We start from the raw sequence: 24422 nt of genomic DNA, 5'->3' as shown, positions 1-24422 counted from the left end.
AAAGCCCCCTGCAACTAATATTGAGGAATCTTGAGAACATTGATCTAAGAGGACATCAAGAGTCGCTAAAACCTCGGGCTTCTTCCCCCTGCTTAGTCCCCTGACATAGACATTGTAAATATCGATGTTCCCAAGAGGTCCCCCCCAGTAGCCGAATGGCAAGAATATCATTATTCTGGGTTGGTAGCTCCCGGATTTTGAGGCTGATGGCCTGTCTAACCCAGATTGTGCGCATCCCCCAGATGGACGACATTTGCCCCCCCTTTTGCTGGAATATTATAATATAAATACCCTGGATTAAAAAGGGGGTCTACTAGCCATGTTTCTTGGAAAACACAAATATCATGCTGTGCGATGAAGGTTTGCCACTCTGGGGATAAGCCCCTAGACCGTAGGCCAGAAATGTTTCAAGAAATTACGTCTAATATGGGAGTCATATGATGATGTTCAGCTTGCTCGTTGCCCCTAGAGGTCATATTTCCAAAGATGTTCGGCCCTCCAACCACACTGTGTTGTGGATGTTATAGTTGGTACTGGGGAAAAATAAGCTGGTTCATCTAAAGTGACACCCTCACAAGTGGGTAACCTAAGTTGTTCACCAAGGGCTCCCACGAATGGAGGTAACCTTCAATCTATCTCGTTGAGGCGTGATGAACTCAGGCTTGTAATTTATTCATGGGGTTAAGTTTAAAGCAAATGTTGGTACAGGAAAGTTCTTGGGTACAAATATCAAAGTCTACAAGGTTCTCCGCTATGCGAAAATGTGGGCGTGTTAGGGCAATATAGGCCAAAGGGGCTTCAGGGGATGCATGTCATTTAGCCCTGAGAATGTCATTCCTAATTAGTGACCGTCAGCCCCTTACGTGACAAATCCATTTCGAGGGAACTCTCATCCTCAGTGTGTCAGTCTCCTGGGCATTTTGGCACATTTATCATGTACACAATATTACGAGTGCCTGATGTACTGAAGGCCCCATGTGTCACCAGTGGTATGATTCTTCTGCTATAACCAGAGGTGACAAGAGGTGGAAGAGCCATGGATGAGTGTGAAGGTTCCCAATTAGTGGTCGCATTTTTTGTGTCCCTGCCAGTGTGAGTATATCCCATACTGGTGCTAGTTGACTGGGAAATAGGTGCTGGACTCATCTGATGGTATGAGGCCTGATCACTGATGTGCAGTAGGGACTGCCTAACTTGTCCCATACCTTGTGGTATATGGAGCCTACTTGAGCGAAGATCTCCTATTAATGATTTAACCTGTTGGACAGCTGAATGTACTTTGTATAAGAAATTAGTAAGGTTGAGAACGGAAGCTTTAAGGGTATGGGTGTCACATATTAGATTCAATAGCTGCATAGATATAGACCCTCTGGAAGAGTGTATCGGGGATCTTGTAATCTGCTGATTTCTGGGACATTTATCAATTCGGTTATGCTGGGCCTCTTCAGTTGTGTCAAATTCCTGGACGATGCAGCCAGGGTTGGACAGTACATATTCCCTGTGTTCCTTAATCCATATCCTTGGGGGGCTAGATACTGGGGCTGTGGTCTTCGAAAGGGTAGCGTATCTATTGCTGCAAGGAAAGGCAGTCAGAATGTTTTGAGAGGAGGATGGAGAAACGTCTAGATCGTTTGGACTTGCAAAGGGCGCACCTGGGGATTATGGAGGTGGAACCCACCTGGCTGATCTTTTAAACATATTCGGGATATGCTTTTTTTTAGGAGTATTACTTCACACAGCTTGCCTTGGGCTGTTACTATTAGTCAACACGGTATCGGTAAGGGTACTATCAAGAAGGCCTCACACTCAATCAAAAGATTGTCACTTCTTTCAAATACCTCTCTTCCAGCATCTTGATTAACTTGATGGCCTTTTTTCTTGCCCTGCTTAGCCTTCTTTTTATGTCCTTCACCCAATCCTCCCTCACATGCTTTCCTCTTGCCCATTTGAACCCAAATAACAATGAAAGAGTAGACAAGAAGAATTTATAATATGTCCACAGGAGTGACACAAATGTCAGAAGGTCCAGGTTAATTATACTGGAGGGGCCAGACCATTGGGGAAATTATGTAATGTACTAATCACAACACAAATGCAAAAAAGTCACCTGGGAAAGACACAAACTGACCAGGAGGCGAGATGACAGAGGGGTGGCCCAGCCCAGCCTCTTCCGGGCTCTGAAAGGCAAGGACGAGCCCGCCCTTGAACCGGGCTTCGCCACAGAGGGTGAGGCTGCGCTTTTATGCGCGTTGGTGATAATGCCTCCCCCTCGTCAGCGGCCGCAGGGAAGTACAAAGTTGCACCCTGGGACCTGGAGTCCCCACCAGGGTGTGCAGCGGCATGGTCTGATGTGGGTAGCAGGCAGGTGATGCAGTCCATATACCCTGGGACAGTGGTCCCACCATGGTAAATGAGAAGGCTTGAAAGTGCCCCCAGGACTGCCCAGCAGGGGCCCACAAGAGCAAACAAAGGTTGGCGTCCCGTGTAGCGGAGAGTGAGGTTGCACTATTATGCACATTGGTGATAAAGCCTCCCACTCGTCAGTGGCCGTAGGGAAGTGCAAGTTGCACCCTGAGACATGGAGTCCCCACCAGGGTGTGCAGTAGCGTGGTCCGATACGGGCAGCAGGCAGGTGATGCAGGCGATATACCCGGGACAGCGGTCCCACCAGGGTAAAGCAGAAGGATTGAAAGTGTCCCCAAGACTGCCCAGCAGTGGTCCGGTAAGAGCAAACAAAGGTTGGAGTCCCCAAAATGACCCATCACCACCACAGAAAATGCCACAATATGCACAACTGATATTGCCCCACATTACCACCTCTAAGATTCTGCTTTTATAATAAGATGTTAAAGGGTGTTTACACCAAGCAACAAGGACATGAAATGTTTTGTTTTTGATGCGGAACTTTGTTTGGCTTCAGTTTTATAACTCTTCTATGAAGGTTGAGTAACGGTGATATTTTTCTGATCCCCTGACTCAAGGATGAGCAAAGATGGTTGTCAATATTACATGATTTTCTGTTAAAAATGAATTTTATGCTGCGATATTTTGACCTTATCAAAATGTTCTAATTAAAATATGTGGCTGGCTGTTCTAATTTCCTCCTGTTTAGATTCTAATTATTGTGGTTAAAGAATAATGTAGAACAGCACGCCAAATCAAATACAAAAAGGAATTTTGAAAAGGTCAAGGAGAAATACTGAGTTGCCTAACATTTCCAGAAATTAGAAGGCTAAGTAATTCCATGATGTATTTCTAAAATCAAAAATATTAATATGTCACCTCAAAAAATGTGACAACAATAAACTTCTTTTTGGGTGTTATTCTGATTGCGTGTACTATGTAGAAATGTAATATGCACTTTATATTATTGACATGAGTTTCCAACTTGCATCTTTCCGATAAAATTATTGGAGTAGGCTGAAGACACCTATCAACTGAACATTGTCACGCATAGAACATATAAACTTACTCGTGAACAGAAACACGCACGAAGCATAAATGAAGGTACAATTCTAAAGCTTCTATGAGTAAAGTATACAGGAGTAAATTACGATTGACTAAAGCCATTTATAATTATTGCTGTTTATGTATGCTTGGATTAGATGTCGATGGGAATGTTAGCATGTTATCAAAAACGTGTAACTTAAAAGATTACACTTCCAGACACTTAAAAAAATGAAATAAACTATCCAGCCCTACATTTATTTTGGGAGCATAAACTGAGCAAGCGAGTAAATAACATGGAACACCAATTACTAAGTAGTCAACACTTCTTAGGTTCATAGTAGTATGCTCCATTTTCTAGACCACGTGGGAGGTCCTCATAGTTCCCAAACATTTTCTCAAGCATGGACAAGGGACTACTTAAAGATTTGTGGTGCTCCAGGCAAGATACAGTTTGTAGGCTGCTGCTTGGAACAATGTTGAAGCTATTAACCATGTTCAACTCATAGAAGTACTAGCAGTTCCAAATAATATTGAAAAATAAGTTAAACCTTCAGATACGAGGCGCGTAAAAAAGGCTCAAAGCTCAAACTGCCAGCTGGCCATCAGCTACATAGTACCAAAAGAAAGCATGATCAAGCATTTATAAAAACCATTTCTGGTTGAATTTTTACTTGCAGCAACATTTTATGTTGAATTCAGTATCCAATGTGCGTAGTACGCCAATGAGAAGAGTGACTTGTGAGAGGTTTAGTGGACTAGTGCATAGTATTAAAATAAAGCATTTGGACGTATCTCTTCAAGATGTAGATTTAGTTGCAAAATAATTGGAATCACTAATATATCCTTTGGTTATCTCACAAAATATTGTGAACAACAATATCATGACACAAGAATATGGTGTCAAAATTATTGTCTACAAGCAGAACAAGTTTACATACTTTGGATGTAAACTACCAAAATATTGTTTAAAAAATATCATGTAACAGAACGTTGCCAAGAAAGAACTGTTAGAAATGGGGATCTCTAGTTGGCAGAGGTAGGTACCTTTGTCCCAGTAGGAACCCTTCTTCCTAGTCAGGGTAAGGGGAATGCACTTCTAAAATAACCCCTGCTCGTGCCTTTAGTAGCTTGGTATGCGCAGACAGGCTTATCTCAGAGGCAGTGTGTAAAGCATTTTTCAACACATACAGTAACACAGTGCAAACACTACAAATGAACACCACACCAGTTAAGAAAAATAAGTAATCTTTATCTAAATCAAACAAGACCAAACGACAAAACTCCACAATACAGTAATAAAAGTATGACTTTCAAATGGTAGAAATAGTTCAGTTCAAAGCAAATTGCAGATGCAAAACTTTTCACACTAAGTACCTTGGACGCGACATGCACACAAACAAAAAGAGTTGCAGAGAAAGTGATGCTTCGGTTCCTACACTCAGGGAAGGTGATGTGTTGGTTCCCTACTTCTGCGCAGGGGAGGTGATGCGTTGGTTCCTTACCGAAGAGGAGGTGATGCGTTGGTTTCTTACTGCGTGGGGAGGTGATGTGTTGGTTTCTTACTGCGTCCCTCAACAATGCGACAAAGTTGGTGCCTCGATGAAATGCGATGATCCATAACGATGCATGGGTTGTTGCAGCTGCACAGCAGGGCTTGTGTCAGAATAGGTGCAGTAATCACGGATATCAGAGACCGAAGCACTCGATGCGGCATGCTGCAATTTCTCGAGTCACGGGCAGGCGAAGCAAAGATTTCTTAGTTACTCGTCAGAAACGGGTGTGGGTGTGTCATGCTTCTCAAAGTTGTGTTACTTTTCCAGCTCCCAGCGGCAAACAGTCACCAGACCACCAGAAGTCAAAAGCAGCAGCCGGTACCTCTTAGCACAGTCCCAGCAAGGAGGTTCAGGGGTGCTGGTGGTAAAGTTTGTTTGTCCCTGAGACTTCAGAACAGGACATAACTCTACTTCAAGCCCTTGGAGATCTTCCTCAAGCAGGGGACACAGCAAACAGCAAAGTAATTTTCCCTTTCCTGGGCAGAATGTAGCCACTGCAGGCCATCCCCAGACTGCAAACAGCACAGGGGCAATACTCCACCTCAGTTTCTCCAGCATACACATCCTAGCAGAGGCACACTGGATGGCTAAGCAAGAAAATACCTAGGGGCTTATTTATGAGCCCTTACGTCACTTTTGTGCTGCCGTTGCGTCACTTTTTGTGACGGACCAGTGGCGTAAAAAATGTGCCTGGTAGCACCATATTTACAAAGTGACACATCCAGCTAGAAGCTTCACTTTGTAAACCCCTGCATCACATTATACCTGCGCCGGTATAATGTATGCAGGGGGGCGTTCCCCTGTCATAGAAGTGACGCAATGAAATCCATAAGATTTCACTCTGCCACTTCTAGGACTCAAATGCGTCAATATCTTACGCCTGCCTCATGGCAGGCGTAAGAATGACGCAGGCGCATTTGAAATGGTACTTGCCCATGTGTAATGACCCATTGCAGAGTTGAGTCACTTTAGTGACACACTCCAGCAATGCGACATTCTTGCGCCTACAGATACGTCAGAAATACTGACGTATCTGTAACTCCTTGCGACATGATGCATCATATTGTAAATATGATGCATCATTGTTGTTGCAAGGAGGGCGCAATGAAAAGTGACGCATCGCTGTGTTCTTGCAGCGATGCATCACTTTTCATAAATGAGGCCCCTACTATCTAAAAGTGGTATTTTCAAACACAGAATGTAAAAATCACACTCACTAAAAGATGCATTTTAACATTCTGAGTTCAGGCATACTAAACTTAATTTTCCTATCTGGTTCCCAGGTGCAGTTATGTTTATAACATGTTATAAGCAAACTCCCCATTCTATCCAATGGAAACAGATAGCCTTAGAATAGTGAAAAACGAAATTGGCAGTATTTCACTTTCAGGACATGCCACATACATCATGGCATGTCCTACCTTTCACATACACTGCACCCTGCCTACAGGGGTACCTTGGGCCAACCTTAGATGTGACGTACATGTAAGAAAAGGGAAGGGTAAGGCTTGAGAAGTAGGTGTACTTGGCAAGTCGACATGGCAGTACTAGACTTCACATAGGCACTCCAATGGCAGCCCTGAGTTACATTTACAGGCTGCTTATGTGCCACTAGCAGCATTTGATTTACAGGCCCTGGTCACACACAGTGCACTGTACTAGGGACTGACTAGTAATTCAAATATATCAATCATGGAATCACCAATTCATAAACACCATTTACAGGGAGAGCATATGCATGTTATCACTGATCAGCAGTGGTAAAGTGCCCAGAGTCATAAAACCACCAACAACAGGTCAGAACAAGCATTGGCAATGCCAATTGGTATACGCATATTAATGAGCTTAGTGGTGTAGTTGCCATTATAAAATATATTAATATACTGTGTTTAGTATCAGATGAAGAAGTTAGCAAGTTAGCAATGACTTCAGAAGTAGCATAATAGTAATGCAGCAGTTTTACTAGTAAAGCAGTAAGCATGAGCAATAGAGTAGTGATAGCAGTTAAGTTACCAGGAGAGAAAGTTAGCAAGAGAGCATTAATAGTAGTTGTTGGACCTGGCCTTTTTTGGCAGGTTCACCCCGAAACTTTTTTGCTTTTTCCTAGCCTGTTTCTGTGACCTGGTGTTGGTGATTTTAGGCCTTGGCGCACTTTTTCACTGTGGTACGGTGTAAAGTTCGTGAGCTCTCTGTGTCTGTGTGGTGAGTGACCTGCCCTCCCATAGGAATGAATGGGGAATATGTATGCCATGGTAGTTCCTGATGTGTGGGGAGTGCAGGGTCGAGTTTGGTATGTGCGAACTCGTGAGATTGAATGCTGCGCAATGGTATATGCGGCATGATTGTGTCTAGTGGAGAAGTGCCACTTTTAGAAGTTGGCATATTTGTGTAATTTGTGCCTGGCGTGTGATTGGCTGGTGAGCCTGACCCAGAGTGCCTGGGCCTGCTTGTGGATTGACTGTCTGGTTTGAGGGTGACAGGGGCTGCAGAGCCCCCAGGAGGTTGTCTGAGTCAGCCCATGGATGAAAGGCTGCATCTGCAGCCAAGGAAGTGGGAGGAGATAGCACCTGGGAGTGAATGAGGCTGTGCCTGCCTGCCACAATGCTGGCTCCACCTCCCCGCTGGGCCACTGTCACCTCTGTCCCTGATACTGAAAGAAAGAAGGAAGCCAGGAAGCCCAAGGGCTCCAGCAACACCCAAGAACTGGTTTAGACCGGGTTCAGGGCCCACTTGCACGAAGACTTCAAAGACTTTTCTCTGTATAAGAAGGGGCTGTGTCCCCTTCCAAAATGTTCTTGTTTTTGGACTTGAATCTTGCCAGGGGCGTGCTGCTGCTTGGGCCCAGGGGAATCCCTGGGCCCTGCCCAGCCCCTGGATATCTGATGGACTTTCCTTTTCTGGGAGCTGCTGTGCTCCACCTTATGTCCTGGACTGCTGAGGTCCTGGACCCCTGAAGGACTTTTGTGACTTTCTGTTGCCCTGGCACCTGGGAGCGCTTTCCTATGGTCCCCAGCGCATAATAGCGCTTTGCTCTGCTTCTAGCGCCTGGAAGCGCTTTGGTGACTGTCGTAGCGCTGGGGAGCGCTTCATCTGCCTTTGGCGCTTAGGAGCGCTTCATTCGTGCTAGCGAGTGCCTACTTCGCTTATTTTTTTTAATGATTTGGTCCCCTGGCAGGGGCTCACCCCGCCAGGGGCCTGGCCGCTATTTTAAAATTTTTAATTTAACTCGAGGGTGCCCACTTCTCGGTTAATCGTCCCCCAGCCTACGAGTGCCTGAAACGGGCCGCCGCGCTGCCCGCGACGACCCGGAAGTGTTGGGCCGGCCGGCCAATCCTAGCGCGGTCCCCGGAGAAGGACCGGAAGTCCCGCCCTCGGGGCCGCAGCACGAAGGAGGAAGGCTGCTGGTGCTTGCGGGGCTCCCGTGTGCTGAGGGAGCCTCGGGGAGAGAAGGAAGCGCCGGTGAAGGAGAGCCGCCGCCCAGCAGAGAAGCCGCCGCCCGGAGGAGCCCCGCACAGGAGACAGCCCGGTGAGTCGGAAGGGCTGAGGGGGGCTCTGTGCAGCTGTTGTTGGTGCCGGAGAGCGGCACATGGGGCGAGAGTGGAGGTAGGGCGGCCCCAGCTGGCAGTGGGCCGCCCCAACGTTTCAACGGAGCCTGAGGCTCCAATGCCCACATTTGTGTGTACGAGTCCTGAGAGGGCTCCGGGGGCATTTCTGTGTTTATGAGTCCAGGAGGGACTCCAACGACGGCCGCATTTTGTGCACAAGTCCCGGGAGACTCTAGGGGCCAGTTCTTTGTTTTAGGGCCCAGAGAGGCTCCTGGACAGTTAATGATTTTGAGTCCCCAGAGGGGGGACTCCAACCATGGGGCATGTTTTGTTTGAGCCTGCGTGGCTCTACCCTGGCCATTTGTTTTAAAGTCCCACGGAGGACTTGGGGGCATGTGTATTTATAGAGCCAGATGGCTCCAACGCCCCCCAACAGTTTCAGAGCCTGTGTGGGTCCAACATGCGTGGATTTTAAGAGCCTGTGAGGCTCCAACAGTTGGCGCAGTTCTGTTCTAGGGTCAGTGAGGACCCTGTCGCAGTTTGTCTCCAGCTGCCCAGCAATTAGTGGGCAGCTGCACCGTTTAGGCGCAAGATGGAGAGTGAGTCCCTGAGAGGGACAGAGATGGCACAGAGGTGCCCGGCCAGTCACAGCTGCGCAGCACTTAGTGCCAGCTGCAGCGTTTAGGCCCTTGTGAGTGTTCCCAGGTGCCCAGCAAGTAGTGGGCACCTGCACCATTTAGGCCCCTGACTTTTGGACTACAGGGCGTCCTAGCCCCAACAAGGCCAGTTGGCCTAGGGACTGCCACAGGTGGTGGCTTATGTAAGGTTTTGCGCAATTGTGTGGTTTTTCCTTGCACCTCTGAATGTTTAGGCATCATGTGTCTTTGCGCTATTGAGTTGTGTTTTCTTTCCTGGCACCTCTGAATGTTTTTATGCATCATGCGTCTTCCTGGATTTTACACCTCTGAATGTGTTGTTTTATGCATCATGTGTTTTCTTTCCTTACACCTCTGAATGTTTTATGCATCATGTGTTTACCTTTTTTCCTACACCGCTGAATGTGTTTTTGATGCATCATGTGTAATGTGTTCTTGCTTCTACCCCTAAATGTATTTTATTCTTAGGTGGTTGTGTTATGCCTAGTATAGTTTATACTAGAGAGGTTATGTGTCCATGCGTGAGCTAGGCCTATGGTTATTAGTATTGCGTAGTGGGCACTTACCTTTACCAGTAGTTACTGGTTGTGATTTATAACTGTTATTTTGTGCTACAGTGATTTTATATCCTTTTATTCTAATTTCTGACAGTATTTCTATTTCAAAAAGTGTTGATCCTGACAGTGGCCCATGTGACCCTGTCTTGTGAATAATCCCTTGTGAATATTGCCCGTGCCAGTTGTACATGTGTGATTTCTATCTGATGTGGTTTTGACAAAACAGAAGTTATTTTCATATAACCCTGTGTGGAGTTCCTTTTGTGGTGTGCCTAGGTTGTTGTTGCTGTTGTGTGCTGGCGCAAATGCTTTACACATTGCCTCCGAGTTTAGCCTTACTGCTCGTGCCAAGCTACCAAGGGGGTGAGCAGGGGTTATCTTGGCGTGTGACTCCCTTGCCCTGACTAGAATGGTCGTTTCTGCCTGGCTTTGGCGTCAGCCTTAGCCTACCAGAAATAGCCAGTTCTAACAGTAGTGTTAGTAAAACAGCAGTGATAGTAGTGTAAGGAGTACAACAGTAAGCGAAGTGTGAGTAGGACAGCAGTAACAAAAGTGCCAGGAATAGCAAACACAGCAGTAGGCACTCACATCAGTATTAGCAGTTAACAGGATAGCAGTAACAGTAATAAAGGAGAAGAACAGAGTAGCAGCAGGAGAGCAGTAATAGGGGTGTGAGCAGCTTTGTGACAGCAGCATTTGTGCATTAGTAGTAACAGTATAATTTGTAAAAAAAAGTAGTAAGAGCAGTAACATAACAGTGGTGTTAATAGTGTGAGAAGCAACAGAGTAATCACAGCAGTGACTGCAGAGCTAGGAGGATAGCAGTGATAAACTCCAAACCAAGCAGCAGGCACAAGATCGGCAGCGGTTCAACTCGATCAATAATGCACTTCCAATGCTGCAAAAAAAGTAGTTTTTGATGTATTTTACACTTTACCAAACAAAGAACATGAGGAGAGGGTGTATGATATAAAGATATCATTGGGAAGTAGAATGCAGAAGTTAGTGTGCAATTATGAAGCTTATCAAGTATCTAAGGCCACTGCTTTGCTCTCCCAAAATAAAAACAAACTAGACTTCCAACATTTGCCTGTAATTTTTTGAAGAAAAGGTTTACATTTGGGTGCAAGAATATGCAAGTGTGTGTGTGTGTGTGTGTGTAGGATGTGTTTGTCTGTGGTGGGGTGTGTGAATGTGTGTGTGTGGGTAGGGTGTGTTTGTGCATGCGTGTGTGTGTGTGGTGGAGTGAGGTGGTGTAGGTGAATGTGAGTGTGTTTATTTATGTGTGTGTAGGGGATAGGACATGTGTATGTGTGTGTATGTGTGTGTGGGTAGGGTGTGTGTGTGTGTGTGTGTGTGTGTGTGTGTATTTTTCAAAGTCTAACTCCATTACCTACTTTTCCCATACAAAAAAATAGGAGGTATGCACACTAACGTGCCACATCCCATCAACTCCTGAAAATATTTGCGCTGCCAGCTGACCACAGTTACTACCCTACACTTCTTCCTTCTATCACATCAAATTGTGTCATTTTCTATGAGCCCCAAAGAACCTTATGTGCCCTTTAAGTGCCTCAAACAGTACGCTACCTCACACAGAAGAGAAGCGCTGGGACTGCAAGCCCTCTCATGTTGCTATCGCATACCCTGCGGGCGCGTTGGTTCTTGCATTGATGCTGCGGGTCTTGGGGCATCCACGAGAGGTGGGGGTGGTCCTGCCAGCCTGCTGTGGAGGCACAGACGACGGGAGAGGGAGAAAGAACTTGAAAGTAAGAGCAGCGCTAGATAGCTGGACTCATGCTCCATGTGAATAAAGACTTTCAGACTAACCGAGGATTCTTTTCTGGTGCTGGGGCCTGCCTCTAAATGACTGCACACTGCTGCAAAAAACACCAAATAACTATTTCCAGCAACAAAATCGAGATCTGCCTACAGAAGGCACAGAAAGAACTTACACACAGAGATTAATGTCAAATTCAGGGCCAGACTATTAATGGACTTAAAATCCAACAGACATTAAAGATTCTGGTAAAATGTGAACAATCTATTATTCCACCCTCGCCCAGCTCCCCCAGACTGCACTTTTGACAGCTGCCGCTACTCAGCCATGCCACTCCTTTACCTTGTCCAGCAACTCCCGGCACACGGCGCTGTACCTCTGCTCGATGAGCACTTGTGTCTTGGAGTATTGGAAGAAGACAGCGTGATCGCAGCGGCCCAGTGCCAGAACCTTCTGCTCCTGGCATCAGTTCCGCTCGGGAGCCAGGTCCGGAGGGGTGGAGGGGGACAGAGGGCTGCCAGCCGGGGACAGTGAGGTGGAAAGCTGGTGAAACGTCCGTGATGAGACTCCATGCCCATGCGGGCTCTGCGGGGCGGTCCAGGGCCCGCTGCCATCTCGGCCCTTGATGCTATTTTGCCTGTTTACCCCATGCGATGAGGAGCCGTGGCCGCTGGTGCTGAAGGCTGGGCACGGCCGAGGGAGAGCTGCGGCAGGCTCATGCTGGTATAGAGTGACTGTGGCTGAGGTGCTGGTGCAGGCGCTGCGGGCTACGCCATTTGTCCCGCATGCGTATGATGACATCACGCGCATGCAACAAAGAGTGCAAGTCCATGGATGGTGATGGTCCAAGATGTTACGGACTATGGGAGGGAATGGGGAAAGGCTGGGCAACCAAACTATTGTGAAAGTAAAGGGGCTGATAGCCTCGGAAGGAGGAAAATGATTTCATGGCCAGGAGAAGGTGGGATTAAGTTTCCAAAAACCAATCAAAATGCAGCATTTAGAATTGCGTCCAATCAAAATGACAGCTGGAAAGTGGGCGGTGCTTTCCACACTATACTGTATACAGCATCTCTCTGACGAGACAGCGCATGCGCTGCCTAGTCCGAGACCTAAAAAATACAGGCGGAATGCAAAATGTTCTAAGATGACCCTGCAAAAGAGGGCCAAGTCCAACACGAATGTAAATGTAAATGTAAATGTAAATGTCATGGTACTTATAGAGTGCACTGTCACCAGACGGTCACCTTGCGGTGTCGCCTATGCGGTTTCCTGCCGCTGATACTCATACCGCTGTGGAACCCCTCCTGGCTTTCCCTGTGATGTGTCCACTCCTGGGCACCCCCAGGGTGAAGCCAGGCATCCTTAGCGCTGTTGGGGCCGGTGTGGAGGCTAAGCAAGCTATTGCCCAGAGTTGCAGCGTGGGGCCCGTGATTAGAATAGGCACCAAGGCGAGAATTAACAGGTCCGAGGAAATTGAGCCCGAGAACCCGCCGTCCCAAGCCAGAACTCTGCATCAGGGTCTGCCGATCTAACCATTGAGCCACACTCTTCCACACGGAATATTGAATTTGTATTACATATCTAGCATTAAAATATTAGCATAGAAAATATTAATATGCTAAAATTAATGTGTTTTACCTAGCATTGCAAATATATATACATGTATTACTTGTTGGCATGTGTCGACGTGCCTATCAAAATAAGAGGACTATCCTACCTCGTACCTCCTCTGACAGGTGGTCGTATGAGAGACCCTAAGATTCTGTTAGATTTTTTTAAGATACTCACCCACAGGTACCACCTGTGGCATGCTTCATAATAATAATAATAATAAAGATATTTATAAAGCGCCTAGTTACGCCATCTCGGTGTGTCCTCGCGCTGTGGAGAAAGGACTATCAGAGAAAAGACAGCAAATCCTAAACTTTTACCAACAACTAAAGAGTAAACAAATGAGTTGTAAGAAGGCTCCTAAAATTAGTTTCCGACCTTTCCACCCTAAGACAGGCCGGAAGTTTGTTCCAACTTTGTGCTGCTAGAAAGCAAAATGAGCGACCGCCCATTCTCGCTTTCTTATTCTTAGGGATTGCCAGTAGGCCAGTCCCCCACGATCTCAGGGCCCTACCTGCACATACCTGGTGACCAAGTCCCCCAGGTATGTCGGAGCTTTGTGTCAGAGGATACGATGACAAATAAGAAGCACCCTTTTTTTAACAGGTAGCCAGTGCAGAGCCTTAAGGGCTGGCTTAGACACCGCCCTTCTGGGTAGCCTCAGAATCAACCGAGCTGCCGCGTTCTGGAGGACTTGTAGCCGTCCAAGATTTTTTTCTGACGCTCCTAAATATAATACATTCCCGTAATCAAGACGGGAGGTAACAAGGGCATGTGTCATCGTCTGTCTGGATTCCAGCGGGAGTAGATCTAGTGTTTTGTGTAACGTTTTTAAAACACCAAAACATTTCCCCACTAAACGACGGATGTGGCCATCATAAGAGAGGGCGGGATCCACCCACACCCCTAGATTTTTTGCCTCCGTACATGGTATCGGGGTAGGACCCAGACACTGTGGCCACCAATCTGTAGTCCAGCTGGATTTGTCTCCACCAACCACAAGCACCTCGGTCTTGCCTCCATTTAACTTTAAGCAGTTCTTATTCATCCAGGAGGCCAGCTCCCGCATGCAAGCCTTAAAGTTGGATGCCCCGACCGGGGGTGCCTGTGATAGGGGGATCAACAACTGGGTATCGTCTGCATAGGATACTAACTCCACCCCAAATGCCTGTACCACCTCTGCCAGGGGAGACATGTACAAATTGAACAGAGTGGGGCTCAGGGCAGAGCCCTGGGGCACCCCCTGTTTCAATGCCACGTCTTTGTACTGAAATGTCCCACGTCGGACCTGGAAACTACGCCCTGTCAGGAAAGATTTCAGCCAACCTAGAGCAGAACCCGAGACACCACCTCTGTTCAGACACTGCAGCAAGGTGTAGTGCGCCACAGTGTCGAACGCTGCACTGAGATCTAACATTATCAGTGCCATGGTTTGTACCGCGTCTACTCCTTGCCTGATGGTCTCCGTGGCCCTTAGTAGAGCGGTGTCCGTGGAATATTCCGCCCGAACCCCTGATTGAGAGGGGTGTAAAAGATTAGCCACCTCCAGGTGCGCCATCAGTTGAGTATTGACCACTTTCTCCGCTACCTTAGCTATATAAGGCAGCAGTGAGATAGGTCGTAAGTTTTCAAGAATATCATGGCTGATGGTGGGTTTTTTCCTAATGGGCAAGACCACAGCTCTTTTCCAGTTCACTGGCAACGTATGAGATGAAAAAGAGATCTCCAGGACGTGCCTGATGTAAGGCTCAAGGCTCTCCAGAGTCTCCCCTAACACCTTAGGAGGAGCCGGGTCCCTAGGAGAACCAGATTTAATACTGAGACATATGCTTCTTAGAGTCTCAGGAGGGGGGACTGAAAAATATTCCAGTGTCACTCCCGTCTTACTGTGTTACTGTCATCATTGTATCCTCACCCACTACACCTAATGTGAGTGTGTGGGCTCAATGCAGGTTGTAAACTAAGTACTTAACCTAAAGCTTAACACCACTTACTTAGTAGTCAATACTTTGTAGGTTCATGGAAGTCATCTCCATATGCTAGACATCGTAGAAGGTCCCCGGGGTTCCCAAACATGTTTTCTCAAGCATGGACAAGGGTCTACTTAATGATTTGTGGTTCCCCAGGCAAGATACATTTTGTGGGCCGCTGCTTTGAACAACTTTGAAGTTATTAACTATGTTCAACTCACATAAGTAGTAGCAGTTCCGAATAATATTGAAAAATAAATTAAACCTTTAGAAACGAGGCACACAAAAACAGCTGAAAGCTCTAACTGCCTGCTGGCCATCAGCTAAATAGTACCAAAAGAAAGCATGATCAAGCATTGATAAAACCATTTCTGGTTGGTTTTGGATGTAGATTTGTTTACTTGCAGCAACATTTTATGTTGAATTCAGTGTCCAGTGCGCGTAGTACTACAATTGTAAGAGTGACTTGTGGCTCTTCAATTATTTATTTATTTATAGCATTTGTAAAGTGCTCTGTAACCCTACGGGCATCCTGGCGCTGATGTAGATTTAGTTGCCAAATAATTGTAATCACTAATATATCCTTTGGTTATCTGACAAAATATTGTGGTCAAAAATATCGTAAAACAGGATAATGTTGTCAAAAATATTGTCTACAAGCATAACACGTTTACATACTTTGGATTTAAACTACCAAAACATTGTTTCAAAAATATAATGTAACATAATTTTGCCAAGAACAAACATAGGAATATTGAACTTTTAATATGTATCTAGCATTAAAATATTAGCATAAAAAATATTAATATGATAAAATGTAATTGTTTTACCTAGCATTGCAAATATATATACATGTATCGAGGCAGTTGCCATGTGTCGACGTGCCTTTCAAAATGAGAGGGTTATCCTACCTTGTACCTCCCATGACAGGTAGTTGAATGAGCGAACCTAAGATTGTTTTAGATTTTTTAGAATCCTTACCCACAGGTACCACCTGTGGCATGCTTCATAATCGGATCCTCACCCACTACACCTAATGTGAGTGTATGTGCTTAACACAGTTTGTGAGCTAAACACTAACCTAAAGGGATCTAAAGTTAAAATTGCCTGAGGAATCCTCTAATCTCTTCTTTATTATGATTGCCTTTGGCAAGATTCAAAACTGGTTTAATAGGTGACATTGTTAGGGTTTATTATGATCATTGGTCGACATGTTTCTCATTGCCCATCTGGGTCATTGGGCTTTTTTCAGGATCAATATTTTCTATACTCCCTTGTTCACAATAGTATATAACCAAACTAAAATGTTGTATAGTGGTGCAAAATTATCACATTTTGGAAAAATGCATGTTTGGACAAACCATAAATGAGTGTGTCCCCATGTTTGTACTGCCCAGTTAAATTGCAAAGCTCCATAAGGTCTCTGGAGGACGGTGGGCCCTGTAGTCACTTCAAGAGTCCATGCCCTGCGTGATACCTATTCGGCATACTCTTAGCCCCACTGCCAATTTTGCCTCTAGAACTCTTTACATTGAGGCCTACTCTTTTTTACAACTGTGCTGAGCCCACCCACTCACATTGAGTGTAGTGGGTGAGGGTCTGATGATGAAGCATGCCACAGGTGGTAACTGTTAGGGAGGATTCTTAAAAATATTCTGAAAAATTCCTAGGGTCTCTCATGCAACCACTAGTCTGGGGCGGTATAAGGTAGGATAACCTCCTCATTTTGATAGGAACTATATAAATTGGGAAGCCGAGGATATCCTTAGTGATACTGCTTCTCTCTTCCCTTAGTGAAAAACAATGTGTTACCGTGCACTAGATCATCGCCGGTGCTCGTTGGTGACATGTCCACCCTCACATCTCAGAGAACAACTGCAAATTATTTCTTAGCTTTAAGAAAAACAGCACTCTAGGATGCGGTTTTTGTTAAGCATGGTATTTGTTTTTCAATTGGTTGTTGTAAATGATTAACATCAATGCGCTTTGGCCATACCATGATCTTGATCACAAAGCTGGGTTTCATATTTTTTACACAATTTATACCAGTATGTAACCTGCTATGAACATAAACAAAATTCTACAAAAGCATCCTCATTTGGTTCATATACCATGTATGTGGGCCATCTTGGAAAGGCATGCTCAATATACAACTGCTCACAATTCATTGATTATTGTGTTAATCTAATATATAACCTTAAAGAATTGCATCTAATTTGACCTGGTCAATTAACTGATTTTATCACACAATCTAATTCTCATTATTGTTCATGATTTGGAATACATATAATGTTACAGCCTGATGTGTAACAAATGAGTGCTATTAACGAATCATACATTCTGTACCCAACGTAATGCTTTCTTTCCACAATATTCAATATAATCCATTTTAGGTTCCCTGAATTATTGATCAACCTAACACACCTATTGTAACTCATTACCTTAAATGTATGTTTCGTTTACTTGTATCATGCCCTAGTGAGCAATATGTCCCAAATTCATACAAATTGAGTAAAATCGCTTCGGCTGTCAGTCAAATTTGCTTCTTCCCTGACTCCACCCTATCACATACCTAAGGAAAAAGAAAATAAACCAAATTTTGTCCACATAAGATCAACGTCAACCCTCACTGGATTAAATATATCCATCAAACCATAACACTCTTTTTCACATCCGGTAAACATTCTGCAGATATTCGTACATGTAATTTCTCATCCACATTTAAACCTAAGTTCCCTCAAACCTAACATGAGTACATATTTGGATTCTAATTGGCGCAAATATTTGTTCCTTTTGCCTCCTTTGTCGGAATACTGTCTATTACTGTGTATCTCAAATCGTCAACTTCACCATTATGTTCTTTCCAAAAATGTCTTGCTACTAGATAACTTCCATCTCTGTTTTTGATTGGCTCTAAGGTGCTGCAGTATCTTCGTATGTACTTGCAAACTTGTGCTGCCTACATACATCTTCATACAGGGGCATCTGAGTACATAAACAACATATTCAGTTTTGCTTGTCAGATTTCCTTTGATGTTAATGTCTTTCCCAAAGAATGTGGTTATTTGAGCAGACTTCTCTGTGTCTGCAGGCTTCACATTTACTGAATTTTTATACCTATTTTGGGGTTTTAGCCACATTTTCGCTTCATCTCTACTATCACTTCTTACTAATCGTTCTCTCAAAGATCTAGCATTGCTGAATGTAACCGGTGGCTTTCTTGAAACCAACATTCCTATGACAGGACAATTTCTAATTAAATGTCAGTCTTTGTTCAACATTTTACTTATTTTATGATGGTGAATATGAAACATAGTGATGAATCTAATACTGCCACTTTTGTCACTCCTACTTTTTTATCTCTGTCCCTAAAGAGGGCATCTTCTTAACTATACTTTAAGACTTTCTCATGCGCTAACTTAAATACCGCTTCAGAGTAACCTCCTTGCCTAAATCTTCCCACAATATCTCCTGAAGCTGTATGAAATCCTCACTGTTACAGATTTTTCTAGCTCTCAGAAGTTCTTCATATGGAACACTCTGTTTTAATGTGTCTAGGTGGCAACACCATGTACATGTAAATTAGATAGAAGGAGCACTCCTTCGTTTATTATCACAGCTCTGTAGTGAACTAGTTTTACTATTAGTACAACTTTTTTATGATAATCCAAGCGTGCTACTGAGGTGGCACGTTTGTCCTGACCGTGCCGCCAACTATTGACCTTATCTTAAGTGTTAGTGCCACTTAACCTCTGTGCACTGTTGCTCTTGCGGTTCTACCTCGGGAACAACGCTCTATGTTTCAAAATTTATCAACATGATGAATCATTTATACAAAATTAAACACGACATCTTCTTTAAGCTTTTGCTCATTTAGAGCTTCAAAAGTATATTTTTAACAATGAACACTTTCACACAATATTGTATTCAATCACAATAAAGTCTTAATGAATTTTTTTCATGATAAATGATATAAACATAACAATATATTCAAAACATTCTCCACGACGATTCTTCTTTAAGCCCAATGCATTTCGAGCTCAGCGAGCTCTTCGTCGGGGGCCTGTGAACTGAATGCGATATTTATTGTAAACAGCTATGTAAGTATACATATATGCAGAACATCAGAAATTCACAAGGTGCATGGAATCACGAGTCACTATGAAGTGTCTTAACGAAGAATAAAGAAAGAAAGCATTCTGAAAGCAACCTTAGTCCCCACCTCTACGTGTTCAAAATCATATGTACTGACTCACTAGTCTCGAAGGTATAAGTTTCTCATCAACCTGAATCAGAAACAACGGGTGTTACTTAATTGCCACAAGCGTGACACCTTTCTTTGCCTAAAATGCCAAAACAGTCAGCAGTCTTACCTTAGGTGAAACGTGCTGGGCATTAAGCCTTCTTTCTGGAATGAACCTGCTGTCACTGCCTTTTAATGTTCTGAAAACAACATGAAAACCGCATGGTATTACTCCCTATTCACTACGGCGACTTCTAGAAAAGTATAGCCACAAAAACCGATCGAACTGGTTCTCCTCGCAATCTCACCTCTGTGGTTTGACACCAATGTGCAGTCGTCTGTCCTAAGTCTTTCAACCAAGCTTCTAATTCGGCAACCTGCCTCGGTGGTTACTCTGCGATAACCCCTCTTCATAAACGCTACCGATTGCTACTACATGAAACTGACAAAGGACTCCTCTGATGTGACTACGGGCACCATATTGGAACAGTATTCGGTGTGAACTTAACTCCATAAACAAAGCTAACTGAAGACTACTCAGTGTTCAAACAAGATAGCGGGCGACATATTGGAACGTTGTACGGCGAAACCGGTTCTTAAAAGTGCTCAAACAAAATCAAATAATAGTGTTGAAAAAAGAAAAGAAGGAAGGAAAAGGAAGACCTTTTCAGGGTGTGCTCGGATTAGATTATGTACACCATTTTTACAGTTACTAATACAAATACAAGTTACTGCTTTTGCAAGCATCAACCAATGGCAGTATTTAGAGTGAAACATCACAAAAAACACAATAAATCAATTTTTTCATTGAGTCCCCTCGGCTCTTGAGTTTCTAGAATTCTGATCCAGTAAATTTCTCTCTGGAGGAGGGATCTGGATAGATCTACCCCCTCGTAGGATTTAACTATTTCCAGAATGGAAAACCTGAGCTGGGATATGTTGTGTTTGTTCTCAATCCAGTGTTTTGTCAAATTGCTTTTGAAATTTCTGTTCCTTATTGTACTTTTGTGCTCTGAAATTCTAGTTTTGAGTTTTATTTCTGTTTTACCTGTATAGATTTTTCCACATGGACACTTTATGTAGTAAATTAGGTTCTTAGTGTTACAATCACCATCATAGTGTAGAGCAAATTCTTTCCCTGTTTGTGGATGGTTCAACATATTTCCTTCAATTACATTGGAACAATGCACACAATTATAAAAAATTTTCATGCCTTTGTTCCTCACTTCTGATTGTCTTATAGGTGTCATCAGTAACTCTTTCAAGTTTTTGGACCGTGTATAAGCGAAAATGCGTTTGTTCTTAAAAATTCCGTTGAAGTCTGCCTCATTTTGTAATAGTGCCCAATGTTTGTTGACAATATTCTTTAGTTTCTGAGATGAAGTAGAGAACTTTGAGACCAGAACATGTCTGTCAATTATTTTCTTAGGTTTCTGTGTCAATAGATTGCCTCTACTGTAAGTTTGAGTCCTATCTCTCGCTTTCTGCAGCACGTTGTCTGGGTATCCTCTTTCCTTATACCTTTGGTGTTGTAAGTCTAGGTTGGTGTGCAAATCTTCATCATTTGAACAGATCCTTTTGAATCTCATGTACTGTGACACTGGTAGATTATTTTTAAGGTTTTGAGGGTGGAAACTCTGGAATAATAGTGAATTGTTCACATCAGTCTCTTTTCTGAATACTGTTGTTTCTATTCTCGAGTCTCGAAATCTGATCAGAACGTCCAAAAATGAAAGTTCTCTCTCACTTATGGTGTGAGTAAATTCAATGTGATCTACACAGTGGTTCAACCTTTCAATCTCAAATTCAAGACTTTCTTTCGATCCAGACCATATTACAAAAATATCGTCTATGAACCTGTGATATATCATTGCTTGTTCTTGCCATGATCTGTTGTTGTACACAAAATCTGCCTCGAATTTTGCCATAAAGGTGTTAGCATATGCTGGTGCTGCGGCAAATCCCATGGATATCCCATTTTGTTGAAGGAAAAACTTTGTTGACCACTGGAAGTAGCTATGATATAAACAAAAATGTAGTAACTCCAAAATAAAAACTTCGTCTGCTTTCACTGATGTTTGTTGCAACAGGGCCCATTCCACGGCTTCCAAACCAGATTTATGTGGGATCGAAGTGTACAACGACTTCACGTCGTTATCTTAATTTCCTTCAATTTCAGAAGAAAATCGTTAGTGTCTTTTATATACGACGGCCATTGTTGAACGAATGGTTGGAGAAATTTATCAATGTATTGCCCGAGTGGTTCAAAGATGGTGCCACACCCGGTCACGATAGGGCGCATTGGTGGATCTCGTAGATTTTTATGCACCTTGGGGAGCATATAGAGACGTGGTCTCCTTGGGTACTGGACTGTTAGGAATTGTTTTGTTGCTGTTGAGATGTGACCTAGTTCATTAGCATGCGACAGAATATCTTGGAGGGCTGTTTGTAAATCTTCAGTTGGATCTTTATCTAATAGAAAGTATGTGGATGTATCTGCCACATGTTCATTTACTTTTTGATTATACATGATCCTGTCCATCACAACGATGGCTCCCCCTTTATCTGCCTTTTGAATCAGAATATCCTCATTTTCTTGTAGTCCTTTCACAATTTTTCTGTCGTATACCGATAGATTCTTCCTTTTAGATTTCTTTATGTTCAAACTCTCCAAGTCATTGGTAACGACGTTCTCAAAAGCATCCAAAATTTTATGAGACACTGGTGCCTGAAATTTTGATTTGGGTCTGAATTCCCAAAATTCCGATTCTTCTTTATTAGTTGGAGGTGGTAATACATTCGTGAAAAAATGTTTCAATCTAAGGACCCGCATGAATCGGTAAAAAGCAATTTCATTTTCAAGTTTATTGGTATCGTATGTTGGAACGAACCCCAAACCTTTGTTCAACACTCTTAATTCATCCTTGGTTAATTGTATGTTTGAAATGTTCAGGACTAGGTTTGTCTCATACTTCTTGTTCGTGCTCCTTCTACCTCCTCTCCTTGTTTTAATCCAGGTTTTTTTTGTTGTTTCCCTGGAAGTTGGCTCAAATCCCCTACCTGGGCTAAAAAAGGCTGAGTAGAACCAGTAGATTTCGAAGCATCTGCTGGTGCTGAACTTTTTGATGTTGTTTCATCCGTTATTTGGGATTGGGCAGGAGGCCTATTAATGTTCAAATCACTATCAGAAACCAAGCTTTCCTCTGATGTTGTAGGAGCCTTCTTTTTCACAGGGTATGTTTTCCTTTGGCGTACACTTCAGCCCATGTGTATACTTCATTTAATTTATAATCCAAAGTGTCACGTTTGAATTTTCGAAGTTTACCTTCCTGTAACTCCTTAGAATATTTATCCAGTTTTGAGTTGATGTCATTTAAAGATTTCTCCCAATCATCTTTATCCATCCTTGATTCCAAATTTTGTTTAATCTCTTCAATTTCCATGGATAATTCTTGGATGACTCTAGCTAGTTCCTCAATCAATAAAAGAATCAAATCCAAGGAGCACTTGTTTAAAATCGAGTACCACCTCTCCATAAACTCCTTATTAAGATGAAACTTGTATAACATTGGTTTAATTGACATTCTTAGTCCTCGCGGAATCCTTTTCACTCTGTGGTACTGCACCAGGGTGGACGCATGCAGTTTTTGGTTGACTTCACGTTTCGCTAGATACTCCAATTGTTTTAGTTGCTGTATGATTGTATTTGCTTGTACATTGGAAGATCTGACATCCTGAATTAAAGCATATATGTCTGCAGCTTGTTCATTAGTATAGGCTAAGATATTAGCTCTATTTTCAGTAATGCTCGAAATTTGATCAAATGACATGATTGGGTGCTCACTCCGTGTAGACAATATCTCAAAATGTAAATTAGATAGAAGGAGTACTCCTTCGTTTATTATCACAGCTCTGTAGTGAACTAGTTTTACTATTAGTACAACTTTTTTATGATAATCCAAGCGTGCTACTGAGGTGGCTCGTTTGTCCTGACCGTGCTTCAACTATTGACCTTATCTTAAGTGTTAGTGCCACTTAACCTCTGTGCACTATTGCTCTGGCGGTTCTACCTCGGGAACAACGCTCTATGCTTCATAGTGACTCGTGATTCCATGCACCTTGTGAATTTCTGATGTTCTGCATATATGTATACTTACATAGCTGTTTACAATAAATATCACATTCAGTTCACAGGCCCCCGACGAAGAGCTCGCTGAGCTCGAAATGCATTGGGCTTAAAGAAGAATCGTTGTGGAGAATGTTTTGAATATATTGTTATGTTTATATCATTTATCATGAAAAAAATTCATTAAGACTTTATTGTGATTGAATACAATATTGCGTGAAAGTGTTCATTGTTAAAAATATACTTTTGAAGCTCTAAATGAGCAAAAGCTTAAAGAAGATGTCGTGTTTAATTTTGTATAAATGATTCATCATGTTGACAAATTTTGAAACATAGAGCGTTGTTCCCGAGGTAGAACCGCAAGAGCAACAGTTGCCAGAGGTTAAGTGGCACTAACACTTAAGATAAGCACCATGTACATAACATTTTGCTTCCTGCAGTGGATTTTCTGAAAAGGGTGGTTGTTATTTTCCCTTTTTTCCCCTATAATTTACATCTAAGAATTCAATCTCTGTTGCAATATTGTGCTACTGAAACTAAGATTAGGCTCATTATCACTAAGGGCTTCCAAAAACATTACTGCTACTTCCACGTTGCCTTTCCATAAAATAAACAGGTCCTCAATAAATTGTACCTAACACTATATAGGTTGCCCAAATTTCTATATACTCATGGTCAACATGTTCCTCCCACCAGCCCATATGCAAATGTGCATACCTGGGGGTGAAGCAGGTGCCCATCGCAGTTCCTCTTTGTTGCTCAAAGACCTCTCCATTAAAATAAAATTAATTTCTTCTCAGGCAGTATTTCATCATCTCAAATAACATTTCAGTATGTTTGTTCAGTCTGATCAGTCTGACTCTCAGGAAGTGCTTAATAGCCCTAAGTCCATCTTCATGCAATATACTGGCATATAGTGATGACACGT

Source organism: Lissotriton helveticus, chromosome 2_1 (genome assembly GCF_964261635.1).
Source record: "Lissotriton helveticus chromosome 2_1, aLisHel1.1, whole genome shotgun sequence".
Classification (NCBI taxonomy): domain Eukaryota; kingdom Metazoa; phylum Chordata; class Amphibia; order Caudata; family Salamandridae; genus Lissotriton; species Lissotriton helveticus.
Note: the sequence above shows the minus strand (reverse complement) of the source record.